This window comes from Protopterus annectens, chromosome 2.part1, assembly GCF_019279795.1.
Source record: "Protopterus annectens isolate FY-2018-M chromosome 2.part1, PAN1.0, whole genome shotgun sequence".
Lineage (NCBI taxonomy): Eukaryota > Metazoa > Chordata > Ceratodontiformes > Protopteridae > Protopterus > Protopterus annectens.
The window spans coordinates 1092125185-1092140246 of NC_056729.1; the positions used below are offsets into that span (position 1 = coordinate 1092125185).

General features: G+C 37.5%; 1 protein-coding gene across 1 annotated transcript in view; it reads right to left on the reverse strand.

The window, feature by feature from the left end:
• Positions 1-15062, reverse strand: part of LOC122794947 (uncharacterized serine-rich protein C215.13-like) — a 796115-nt gene that overhangs the window by 655396 nt on the left and 125657 nt on the right. The gene's annotated exons all lie outside the window — the stretch shown is intronic.

The window sequence follows — 15062 nt, forward strand, 5'->3', positions numbered from 1 at the left end:
CTAAGTATTTAACACCCCCAGCATAAGCTTACCAGATGGTATAAACCAGTAAGGATGGAGTGCAGCACAAGACAGCCCCCATTGCTGCTCACAGAGTACTGGATGGCCCTACACCCTGCATACTTTTGTCATTCTGAAGGTCTTTTTGAATTGTTAGGTGTGGTCTTCTCTTTATCTGAGTTCACAACCCCTCCTAAAGTGGTGACACCCCCATGACCTATGAATTCAACCCTAATCATGTCTCTGGTTTATAATGAAGGTTCAGGGAAGACCTTAATACAACAGGACATGACCTCGCCCACCTTCTTTTAACAGGGGAAAGCAGACATAGCCTCATTATTCTGCCCTTCCTCCCCCTGCACTTACAGGTGCTTGAGCTGCTAATCAAAAATGGCTGACCATCATCCTATTTAGGGACTTTTGCCTTCTCCACTAAACAAGTTAACTTCTTCTGCAAGACTTGTGGATTTTGGCACATACATTTTGTACTCAACAAGTGATTGCGCACATTGTTGCTGTGTGCTTTAGGTCCCCAAACTTCTGAAGCATTACATATTAATGAGGTCTATTTGTAATATATAGGTACTGAAATGCAAAATATACCAGATGATATATCATATTTATTTATACTATTCTGAGATGCTCACAGTTTAATTTTTCCAAGTGTTTGAGTTTCTATTACCATGAGCAGAATAGATCCTATTCCTAAGTCAGGATATGATTAAAGTTCATGAAACTAGTATTGTTTCAATCATTGATTTTATTCAAAAGTGCTCTTCACAACACCCACAATGTGCCCAGAACTGACTTCTGCAATTCACAGCCTATACTCCCATTGCATTGCTAAAATGTGTTATTCTCTTTTACCTTCCGTAAGAACTACATCTAACCTACTTGCCTCTAAATCTGCTCTAAAACAGCACATGTTCAACTCCTGGCTGTGCCCTTCCTCTGACCCAGGCTTATCTCCTCTTTCAGCCTTTGCTTCCATTGTTACTAACATTTATTTGAATACTTTCTTTACCTATGCATTTATTACACCTATTTACTTGTAACTCCTGTAATTCTTTGCTATCCTGTATAATAATCTGCAATTGCATATAACTTTGTTTTTATGCCAATGTTTTTTATGCCAATTATACCATTTGTATACATATGATTGTAACTGGAGGTTTGCTCCCTGGGCCACTGCTGAAAATGAATATATTCTGACCCAGTCAGATCATCCTAGTAAACAAATGTCAAATAAATAAACATGGAGTCACATGTATTGGTACATATTTAAATATGACTGCAAATTATTTTTAATCAGACCCATTGCTCCTATTATTGGAACTGTCTGGGTATCTTTCATCCATATTGCTTTCATTTCTGTCTGCAAATCTTAATATTTTATGATATTGTGTCTCTGCATGTAAGACACTGTAATAACTAGGTGTAGCAATTTCAATGATCAATGCTACTTTAGATTTTTTTCATGGACCACTATATCTGTGTTTTTGGCATCTATTTTTTTATGGAATTCTTGGTAATGGGTGATCCCATGTGATGTACACTGCATCACATTCTATAAAGCTTTGTGGTTCATGTTTCCACTGCTTCTCAACTACTTCTATATTGTAGTGTTTGCACAATCCCGAATTCAACAATCTTGCCACATTATTGTGCCATTCATTGTACAGGCCTTCTGCCATGAGTGTATCAGACCCAGCAACAAGATGTGCAACTGTTTCTAATTCTATTTTACAGAACCAAAATTTGTCTGTTTCTAAACCAGCATGTACATAGTCTGCTGTTCTCTGCTGCCATTACTAACCTTTCATGCTTTGGTTTCAACTCACCTCTCCTTAACTGACAGGATGAAAGGATAGTAGTGGGAGCAGAGGACAGCAGACTATGTACACTTTGGCTTAGAAACAGATGAATGTTGGTTTTGTGTCAAATCCTGATCAACATGAGGTTGTTTCATGAGATCTCAATACTTGCCACTATATTTATGGCTTTTCCACATTTCTTTTCTGCTCATCGGATCCTTTTTCTTGTCTTTTAGCACATTCAGTTGCGATTTGATTTTTTTGTCCTGTTCTGGTTTAATTTCCCTTTCTACCTGCCATGTGATTGCTTCTGCTAAACTAAGCCGAAAGGTCATCTTGAACTACCTCTTCTCATGTTGTAAATCTTTCACTATGTTTGAATTTGATGAGGTCAGCAAATATGTACATAGTTCCATGACTGCAGATCTACATGCAATCAATTTCAAGGAGGCTCATATCTCCTTCAGATTGTGGGATATATAATCTTAGTATACAATGATTTATATATGTATGTGTATATATATATATATATATATATATATATATATATATATATATATATATATATATATATGTATATGGGTCTACTTCATTTGATCGACAGACCATTTGAGCGAAACCCATTTGATCGAAATTTCATTTGATCGAAAACCAGTATTCAAGGCATAAAACTGGGATTTGTCCCCCTCCCCAATGTCGTGCGACCCTGGAGTTGGTATATATAGTTAGGGGGGTATGGGGGGTGCCCCCCACCTACTTTCCTTTAAAAGAAGAAAATAAAACAAAAAGTACACATTTTAAATGAAAATAGGTGGGGGGCTGCACCCCCCACACCCCCCAATGTGGGGGGGCTGTGCCCCCACCACACCCCCTAACTATATATTCCACAACACACCCAAAGGTGTAAATTAAAACAAGAAGAACAAATTAGTTTATAATTTGGACTTTATTGTTTATAATTTGGACTTTATTCCTAGATGTCAAAGCTTTTTTCACTATTAGTTTTAGACTTCTGAAGTATTCCTTACTGATTTTATTCACATATTTTTGTGTTTTATTCTCTATCCTTCATTAATTCCCAAATATTTACAAACTCATTCCTACACAAGTTCCTTTATATCACATTCCTATCCTAGATTGAAATTTTCTTGGTACTGCAACTTTCCTGCTTTAAACATTGCTTTTACATGTTTATCAAGACCAAATGTCATTCTTATATAATTTGAGAAAGTGCTAACCACTTGTTGTTGTGCTTTCAACTCCTCAACTTATGAATTAACAATTTTAAGCCTGGCATAGGAAGATGTATATTATGTAGAATTCACCCCTAGAATCAATGTAATTGCAGAAACCTGGACTTTGTAGGTATGTCTATATTATCTCAGACAGATAGAATACCAGAGTTTGGTGGTCATGCCTGGATACACATAATGTTATCTCTTAACTTGTCATAATCTTAGTGGTATGAGGACATGTGTGTACAGTTTCTGACACAGTACTGTGCAAAGCAACGTGCAATAGCACATCAGCAGTGGTTCATTTATGCTGGAACCATAATGGAATTGGATTGTACCAAAACAGTCAAACATCATTCCTGAAAAGTACTAGAAGTTATACTACCCTTTATTACATATTTTTAAACCCAAAATATCATTTTATACTACCCTTTGTCACATACTATTTTTCAACCAAAAATACAACTTTTTTAGAACTATTTCTCATCCCATTTTATATTAAACAATGTACTGTAAAAACATTGCAATCTATCCCCCCTCTCTGGCAACAATCCTCTTCCTAATGGCCAAGCTCACATAACCATATCCTCCTACATCAATCTGCTTCCTAAACAGCAATAGCAGTTGCAAACATTTTCCCATTTCCTCTGACTTTTTCAAGATTGCAAACAATTTCCTGTTTAACCCATACTATTTGAGGCTAAATCCCACTCAGAACCACCCCAGGCTTAAATGGAAAATCAAAGTCTAGACCTATCACTTTTCTCATCTGCAGCCCTCCATGCCTCCATTAATAACATGTGATGGTATTCAACCAAACTCTGTACCGAGACAAAAAAATCCCTGAAAGAAACAAACACTTATGACAACTTTTCCAATAACTACCCAGAGACCCCCCTCTAGACAGTCTTCCCCTCAGACTATATTACATTAATCTTAGCAGTATCCGAACAAAACAACTAAATTTCACTTTTTGATAGCTCAGAATTCCCCAGATGCTTTATACAATCTGAAACCTTGCTAAAACCACATTTAAAATGAGGAAATACTCTACCAAGACTACAACATTCTTAGACGTGACAGGAAAACCAGATAAGGAGGTGTTGTAGCGATCATCTACCCCAATCACTTAAACATCAAAATGCATTCAAATTATATCTCTGCATTTGACAAGGCTGAAATGCTCATAACCAATATTAACATCAACAAACAAAATTATTTGTACTATTTATCTCTACATGCCCCTAGGTAGCAACATTTCACTGCTAGAACACACACACTGTCCAGGGACTCTTCTCATATCAAATGTGGCACTATTATACTTGGTGATGTTAACATATACTTTTATACTTGGTGGCGTTAACATATAATGGCCATCTCCTACTGAAATCTCTTCCAAATCCATACCATATATGCACAGTTTTACTCACTTTATCCACATAACAAAGCAGAGAAGAGTTTGAACAAATCCACAACCTTAGATTGAATTTTGACCACCAACCTAAACAAAATTACCTTAGTAGGCACCCTACCAGATGCTTTAAGTGATTACTATCCTTCCTATGCCTTTCAACAATCCAGCAAATTCATTACAACTCCAGTCTATATTTCCATTAGAAATACTAAAACATTTGACAAGGACATTTTTATTTCAGCACTAAAACAATGTAATTGGCACAACCCAAAACATTTACTTCTTGAAGAAACCACAGTATTCTTTACTTCCACCACCCTAACTATTCTCAATAAGAAGGGACGAGTTAGGAATACATGACTAAAATCCAGTCCAACTCCCATGTTAATCATGCCCACTAAACAAGTTAGGAAAAAGTGAGATACAATCTGGCACAAATGGCAGCATAACACAATAGATCAGAGCTAGTAAATCTGCAGATACCTGCATAACCTGGCAAAAGTAAGAGTAACCATAGACAAAAAAAATATTTTGCAATGAATCCCAGGCTGCTAATTTAAAACAAAATCTTTGTGGACTACCATTAATATACCTCTTACCCTGGTAAACCCTCCCAATCAAATCCCTTCCCATCTGTAACAAACTCTGATATTACCAACACATTTAACAACCAATTTACAAAGCACCTTACCTCCTCCAGTTATGCATCTCAATTCACTGCGTCTTCCTCCTGATCTACGCCAACCTGCTCATTTCCCTTAAAACCTGTGACCACCAACACTGTCAAAAAATCACTACTCAGATTCAAGACTACCACCTTAAGCATAGATAACCTTCCTCCCAAATACCTAAACAATAGCATCAGATGCACTGGCTTACCCCACCTCTGCACTGATAAACAGATCCACCAGTGAATCTTATGTACCCACAACTTAGAAGCAATTCTACACATTACAAGGGTGATGGCTAAGCTGAGATTACAAAATACAAGCCCACAGCCATTCTTCTTCCCTAATCAAATCACAGGAGAAATGCATACAAACACACTTACTATAATATCTCACAGAATAAAAACTCTTGTCTTTCTCCCAGCATGGCTTTCTCTCTAACCACAGTACCACTGAAGCTCTACTCTTTTATTAACACACTCCATCTGCTTCAGAATAGTGTACAAGAAGTTTTGTCAGTCTTCCTTGACATCTCCAAAGCTTTTGACACCATCTCACACCCTATGATCCATGAAAAATTCTCTAAATCTGGACTTTCCACAAACTCTCTACAATGGTTCAAAAACTATTTAGACAACAGCTACCAAAGTGTCAAATGGAACAATAGCTACTCATTTTTCCTTCCTGTTACTATTGATGTACCCCAGGGGTCGATTGCAGGTGCACTCCTCTTCAATATTTTCATTAATAACTTTGCCTCTTCCACCAGTAATGCCACAGTAATCCAATATGTTGAAAGGGGTACTGTTATCTGTGCTGCTTACATCTTATCCATCTGTGCTGCTTACATCTTATCCAAGCTTAAAACCTTAACCCAAGATGCATTCAACTCAATAGAAGCAAATTGTACTAAAGCCACAAACAAAACATATAAAAAAACTAGGACTCCTACACAGAACTAAATTTTTTCCTTACTGAACATACTCATAAAGCTGTTATACTCATATACTTAGCACCAACCCTCCCCTACAATGTCCCAACTTTCAATAAACTACAAATGACTGTACTAAACAATATAACTCAGTGCTGCAATAAACTAACAAAGCTTGCAGCTGGACTCCCTATCTAGTCACATCATTGCCTTGCCAACAATTAAAGTGGTTTGATTTCTTCAACTATCTCACTTTCAACTAAACTCTGCCCACAAAATACTAGATCAAATTCACGTGTGCCTTATTATCTCCAATGCACTCAGTCACAGCCTCTCCTTCTAAGATAAAGACATGACCACTATAACAAAATCACATAATTCAAGAGGTGTTTCACTGTATTCAAACTATTTCTCCAAACTATGGAACCAAATTCCTCCTGATCTAAAAATTATAAGCAAAACAAAATACTTTAAAAGTCTCATAAAATCACAACTGACAATCCAAACCTACATGTGTACTGTCTCTACCATACCTAGTAATTAAACAACTACTGACAAACTACCATAATCACCAAATTTCAACTACAATATCTGCTCTCTTTCTCTCTGTCTCTTTCCTATAACCATCTTTCCATTATTCAGGTCATTCCTTTCTGGTAAATCTCTAACTAATGTTACCCTGCTCGTGGCATTATTTTTCACTGCTTTGTTTAGTTCATACTTACTATCAGTAGTTGTTGACACACTGAACTATTTGTAATCCAAATGTATGCATGCCTATTCATATTGTCATCATTGTATCTAGCAATTTACTCTTTTGTACTTTGCTTATTTTATGCATTTAGTGATTCATCATTTGAACTGTATGCTTATTTTCAGTGTATTGTGTACTGCTGACTACCTTGTTAACACATGTTATTAGTTTATCTTGATAATTAATGTTTTGCTGCTTTTACACATTCTTCATGTTAACTGTGTGATGATGTGTGGTATTGCCAGCTATGCCAGAAGAAGTAGGGCAGCGGATGTTTAACATATGCCAGCACAGGTAGCTGGAATTTTCTAAAGAATTAAATTTCATTTGTATATCAAACTGATTTGTACAGATGCTTGTTTTGAAAAATGTATTTGTAAAGCTGCTTGTGTTAAAAATGTACCAACACTGGGCCTTACTGTATTGTAACTGATTAAATTCATATGGTTTAACAGAGGATACTGGAAGAGAAGAGGTTAATCTATCTAACTCTAAAAAATAGTAAGACATTTAATTAACTGGTTTTGGCCATAAAGATTGTGTCTTACATTTCTGATTGTAGCCAGAGACTAAATGTCTGTTCCAGAGAATGGTTTATTAGCTCCTGTAGGAAGAGTGGAAGTGTTTTATGGTTTTGTAGCTTCCAGATGCTATAATGCATCTAATCAAAGGTCTATCTGTTTATATGGCAACACATATGTGATAAATTCTGGTTCAGTTTCTAGCAATGGGGATAGCATGGGAACCAGAAGTCAGAAGACCAGATGTATGTGATATCATCCTGTAATCTAGGACAAAAATGATGCCTTAATACCAGATGAGAGAGAGAGAGAAGTCTCAGGGCAATATAGTGAGATTAGTTAAGTACTGTTTTTTCTGTACCTGTGTGAATCTATTCATCTGTACTATTTTAATATTTCCTGTGATTGAAACTTTGGTGTTTATTGTAAATAGATATTCCATATTTTCATGTTCTTTTATTATTTATTATTAAATATATATTATTATTAAATATATTTAAACTTTACATTGCAGCTGGTCCTTTAGAGAATAGTTTAACCTTTGAGAGTACTTATATCTGTTTGGTGACTCTATGGCCACTCTGAAAACCTTACTGCATTGGTCAAAACCATTTGTATTAATATTAATTATATTCAGAATAATTAGGTAACCTTGTAAGAGCCTTGGAGTAGCTGGCTTTGGAGTGTCTGATGGCAGTAACTACCATAGAGTCTGAGCAGAAGGGGCATAGTTAGCATATCTATGCCAGCCTTTCCCAGATATGTGTGTGTGTGTGTGTGTGTGTGTGTGTGTGTGTGTGTGTGTGTGTGTGTGTGTGTGTGTGTGTGTGTGTGTGTGTGTGAGCTGCTTAGAGCAGAGACATGAAGCACTGTTTTCACAGAGAGAATGGTGGAGGACAAGACTTGAACACACGACTGAGGATTCAACTCTATAGCTGTGCCAGTGGAGAGTCTTATTCAGGATCAGGAGAGGGAGAAGGGAAAACCAGCTACCAGACTGAGTGTGTTACCTATGTACTCTTAAGGGGAAATTGTGCTCTGCATCGGGAAATAATGGGTGTACTGTTAACATGTAATTATATGAGTATGGAACTTGGAAAACAGTATTTACATTTGTGATTAACATATTTGTCAATTACCCAGGAGAACTTATTGGGATCCATGTCAACTTTTTTACCCCCCACCCTCAAACGTATATATACCAACTGGAAAACACTGCAACTGTGAACAAAGATTAAATTCCACTGTTCACAGATGTAGTCACAGTCAATGCACTTCAGTCCTTTCACTTTTGCCAAAGTTATCCTTTGTTAAATTGAAGGGAATCCACTTGTATGCTTGCAGAAAACAATATGCTGACAGCAGTGGTATATGCACATAATATAAAATATGTTCAACATGCATTATGTTTACCAGACAATGTATCAGCTACATGTGCTGTAAAAATGTTATCATTATAATACATTCTAGTTTGTAGCATGCTGTTCATATCTGCTGATGATGTTTGTAAAATTAATCTAGGTGGGCGTTTATTAGAGCTTAGAGTTAAAAAATAATCCTCTGATGTACTAATTATTGTAGAAAAGTTAGTGTTGTCATTTTATTTGCTGTGTTAGCTGGGTCCCTTTCTGCCTTTTTTTAACTCAAGTTCTTTGGCAGGCAGGTGAAAGAGGAGATGTTACAATTAACACATTCCATTTGGACCTTCCATATACAGAAGTTCAAAAGAAATATGTTCCACTTCAACCTTCATACACAGATTCACCCAACACTCAACTGAAGACCCTACTTAAAGGGTATGTTGAATCCTTACCCACTTCAACCCAGACACTTTTAACTCCAAACTATCTGGCATTAATTGGTCCTTCTGCTATCACTTCCCTCTCAATGAGGCACTAAATTCCTTCAATAAGATTTTCCTTGATACATTTGATTATGTTGCTCTGTCCATAAAAATCAAAATCAAATCCAACTACACCCCCTGGCTAACAAAACAAACCCACTCAATCATGCACAAAAGAGATTCTTCCTGGAAAGACTGGGTTAAAAACAAGTCATCCCTCTTACTGCAGGCATACAGACAGCTCAGGAACCTGGCTAAAAAACTTGCCAACGAAAACAAGAGAGCTTCTTTTCCTATAACCAAAGTAGCCCTCACAAAAATCTACATCCTCTACCTTTGCTAACTCCCCCCCAATCCCCCTTCTTCCATTATTCCATTGTCTCTATATTATTTTATCCTCTGCAGCTCTTTCTGGATTACCAACTAAATCCTATAATCCTTGTTATGCCACTTTGTTGCTTACCTGTTTTTTTCTTTTTTCATAGTCTGCTGGCCCTTTCATTTGCACTTGTGGAAAGATACCTCTGCAGTTAAAATTATTTAAACACTTCCAGGGAGTCACTAGATCCACAATTTGAGTGGTTCAGCATTTCTGTCTCAACTTTAACAAAGTTGTACCCTGCTCTAACCCAGATAAGTGGTCCAAGGATACATTTTACTTCCCTGCACTACGTACAGGACATATTGCTGTTAAAAAGTACAGGTTCTGTCATTTTCAGCACAAATAACTTAAAGTAATGCCTTGCAATTGTTTTTCCCTATACAATAGTGGCCTGCTCTCTGGCAAACACTCAACTTGTTGATCCCCTCCCCCAAAGTAGTATGGCTTCTCTTATTCCCCCTTTTCAGTAATTCCTTTACAACAGGGGCTAATTCTGTTTTATTTCAGCTTAGCTTACTGTGCCTCTCACAGACAAACAGTACCTTCTAGACTAAGTTTATACTATTCTACTATACATCACTACTTTAAATACTGAAATTATTATAGTATTGCACCAATAAGGATAGCTCTGAAACAGTCTATAGGTTTAGAATATACTTACTTTCCATTCAACTTTTACTGATTTTTTTCTTCCTTGCATCCCACCATTATTGTGGGTCAGCCCATTTCATTCCATTCCATTCCACTCTCACTGCACTCGGGTTTCACTCCACTCCTCTAACCTACCCCCAATTCCCATCCACCTCCATTACGCCTAAACTTAATTCTAACAACTCCTCCCACTTCATTGCCTCAGCTAATCATAACCATTTCAATTACCTCTTATCTCAGCTCTACTTATTCTACTTCCCTTGAATCATATCCTGCCTTCCCTAATTCCCTCCCACTCCATTTCCTCCCAAGTCACCTCCCACTTTCTAGTGTAAACTCTGGCAGCATAACTCAATAACAAATTAATTCCCCATTTACCAACCCACCCTGTGCTTCATGTCTCCCATTCTCTACCTGCATTCCCTTATTCGTTCTCTTTCCTTCTACAAACTCTCCTAACCACTTATATACCTTATTAACATTTAACCTCTGTTCTCTGTTTTTTTTAATCACACTTACCTTATTACTTCTGCTATCTTCTTTCCCTACACTATATTTCTATTTCCTTACATCTGCCATTACATTTGTCATTACACTCACTTATCATCTTCCCAAAATGTCTCAAACTAGCATACTCTTACTTCCTTCTTCTTTCACCCTCATTTCTTTTCACTACTAAATCTCACAGCACTAAATGCTTTCCTCCTTTTCTCCAAACCTACATCTGTCACATCCTTCCAATCTTACACATAAGAAAGCTACCCACATATATCTCCTAGCTTCTTTCAGATAAATACTCTGCTTTTCTCGAAATATAAATGTCTTCCTGTTAGACATATTATTATCCACCAACAAAACTACCTAAATAAAGCTAAAAAATAGCAATTTATATCCTTTTACACTCCCGGAATTTCTAGTATACCCTTATGTGGTGATATCCACACTAATCCAGGACATACTTCCGCTAACCAGTCTGCTCAACAAAATAACTATAATTCCTGTAAAGCCTTAAAAATTGTTATCCTAAATGTCTAAAGCATCTGTAGTAAAATTACTGACCTTCATACCTGAATATCTCACATTCAACCAGACATCATTGCTGCCACTGAGACCTGGCTCAAACCTAAGCATAAAGACTCAAAATTCCTCCCTCAGGCTTCAACACCATTAGGTCTGACAGGCTTCACAAGAAAGGCAGTGGTATTGCTCTCCTTCCCCTAGTAGCTACAACATACCCTCCTTCTTTTTCTTTCGGCTGTTCCTGTTAGAGATCACCACAGTGGATCATCTGTTTCCATTTCTTCCTGTCCTCTTCATCTTGGTCTGTCACACCAACCACCTGCTTGTACTCTCTCACCCCATCCATAAACCTTATCTTAGGCCTTATTCTTTTCCTCTTACCTGGCAGCTCCATCCTTAACATCCTTTTCCCAATATACCCAGCATCCCTCCTCAGCACATGTCCAAACCAACCCAATCTTGCTTCTCTGGCTTTGTCTCCAAACCATCCAATCTGAGCTGACCCTTTAATATAATCATTCCTAATCCTGTCTATCCTTGTCACATCCAATGTAAATCTTAACATCTTTAACTCTTCCACATCCAGCTGTGACTCCTGCCTTTTGTATCAATGCTGCCATCTCCAACCCATATAACATAACTGGTCTCACTACCCTCTTGTAGACCTTCTCTTTCACTCTGACTGGTAGCCGTCTGTCACAAATTACTCCTGACATTCTTCTCCACCCACTCCACCCTGCCTGTACTCTCTTCTTCATCTGTCTTCCACATTCACCATTACTCTTAACTGTTGATCCCAAGTACTTAAACTCATCCACCTTCACCACCTCTACTCCCTGCATTCTCACCATTCCTCTATCCTCCCTCTCATTCACACACATATATTCTGTCTTAGTCCTGCTGACCTTCATTCCTCTCCTCTCTAAAGCATATCTCCACCTCTCCAGGGTCTCCTCAACTTGGTCCCTATTCCCACTATGGATCACAATATCATCTGCAAACATCATAGTCCATGGGGCCTCATGACTGATCTCCTCTGTCAACCTGTCTATCATCATTGCAAATAAAAAAGGGCTCAGAGCTGATCCTTGATGTAATCCCACCTCCACCTTAAATGCATGAGTCACTCCCACCTCAGACCTCACCACTGTCACACTACCCTTTCACATATCCTGTACCACTCTTACATACTTCTCCGCCACTCCAGACTTCCTCATACAATACCACAACTCCTCTCTAGGCACCCTGTCATATGCTTTCTCTAAGTCAACAAAGACACAATACAACTCCTTCTGACCTTCTCTGTACTTCTTCATCAACACTCTCAAAGCAAACATCACACCTGTAGTGCTCTTTCCTGGCATGAAATCATACTGTTGATCACTAATCATCACCTCCCTTCTTAATCTAGCTTCCACTACTCTTTCCCATACTTCATACTGTGACTGATCAATGTTATCCCTCTGTAGTTACTACAGCTCTGCAAATCACCCTTATTCTTAAAAATTGGTACACAAACCCTTTTTCTCTATTCCTCAGGCATCCTCTCACTTTCCAAGATTTCATTAAACAATCTGGTTAAATATTCCACTGCCATTTCTCCTAAGCACCCACATACACTAATATTATTCCACACTTCTGTAATGCTGAAATTCTCATCTCTTTTCTGAAAATAAATACATCCAAAAGCTTATGTATCATAGTTTTATATCTACCCATGTGCAACAATATACCTATACTGGTGGATATCCTTGCCTGGGTCACCCATACAATAAATAATAAAACCATCATTCTGGGTGATGTTAGCATAAATTGGCAAATCTACTCTGAATTCCCATCTTCTAACATTAGCATATTCAAGTTTACTCAACTGATAACCACTCCGACTAGATTTAATAGAGGTAATGCTGACAGCGCTATCCTATACTGGATTTTAGTTACCGATCCAAGCAAAACCTCCTCAGCTGATACTCTACCAAACACACATAGTGACCACCTCCCTGCCTTTGTTCTTAGAACATCTCTCCCTCCAAAATGAACATCATTATAAAGAAATACATAAGCTGTCTAGTTTCAATTTGCAGATATCCACAAATCTATTGAAAGAAATGAACTGGAACATCCTAAAAACTCTATCCTTAGACAATGCAGTTAACTGCCTTAATGCAATATTTCTGGATACCCTGCTTTAATGCAATATTTCTGGATACCCTTAATAGCCTCACACGTCCTTGAGTCAAACATATCAAAACCAACCATGCCCCATGGCTAACTAAATCTACAAAACAACTAATGATTAACAGGGATAAAATCTGGAAACTTTGGCAGAAATATAAAAATCCTCCAGACCTCTTTAAATTTAAGCAACTTTGCAAACAAGTAAAAAGGCAAGCAATCAAAGAAAAAAAACATGTCTAATGTTTCAAACCAATCATAAGCAGAACCCCAGGAAATTCTGGACATCTATATCATCTCTCCTAAATCTGGGCTCTGAGTAACACGTCCACATCCAGATAAAACTTCATCACAAATAGCCGGCCTCTTTAACTCTCACTTTATTAATACCACCGTCTTTCCCCAACCACACTGTGATAGACTTCTAAATAATTCTACTAATACTAGTCCATCCAGATCATCCCCCAACCTACTTTTCTGCCTCCTCACTCAATTCACACAAAACTGCAACCCAACCAGCTCCTACTTTTTCACTTAAACCAGTTCCAACTATTACTATAAAAAGACATATCCTCAAACTCAAACCCAGCTCCCATGCAGGTAATAACCTACCCAAAGAATACCTAAAACTTGCAAAGAATACCGAAAACTTGCTGCTAATGCCATTGCTTACCCTATCAGTATACTAGTCAATAGATCCATCCTTGAATCCTATGTTTGTAAAAATTGGAAAAAAAAAGGCATTTATTTTAACCTGGCATAAATGCAGCAATTCTACTGACATCTCCAATTACTGCCCCATAGCCATTCTTTTTCCCATCTCAAAGATCCTTGAGAAATGCATTCATGTACAACTTCTAAACTTCCTTCTTAAAAAACAGATACTATCTCCTACTCAACAAGATTTTAGACCATGTCATAGTACTATGACCGCCTTGATATCTTTCAAGGACATTTGTCAACAAAACCCGAGATTCAGGTAAAATTGCTTCTTCCCTGTTTCTAGACTTATCAAAGGCTTTTGATACAGTTTCTCACCCCTTACTTCTAAATTAGCTCTCAGTTACATCACCCAGACAACAGGTAGTTAAAATGAAGAACTACCTCTCCTCTTACCTTAATAACCCCACTGGTGTCCTCTAAGGCTCAATATTAGGACCCCTCCTCTTCAGCATCTTTATTAATAGTCTCTAGTCATCATTCACTCAATGCTCTCTAATGCAATATGCTGATGACTTGGCCATTATCTTTTCTGCTATTTCCACAACTGATTTTTTACATATCACTCAGCAGGCTTTCACCTCTATTGAGACCTATCTCAGCAGCAGTGACCTATCACTCAATCCATATGAAACCAAACTACTTCTATTTACCCCCAGAAACAAACCCTCATGGACAAGACTCAGTTTACCATTCTCTCTCAAAGCAAAACAATAATACAATTTGTTACTTACACCAAATTACTGGGAGTAATTCTTGATGTAAAGCTAAAATTTGACATGCACATACAGAACAATATCAAAAAAACACACCAAAAGCTAGGCATTCATTACAGGTACAAATACATACCTAGCCCCACCACTAAACAAACCCTCACTACAACCTATCTACTTCCCTCACTCTTTTATGGTGCTCCATTACTTACTAACCTACA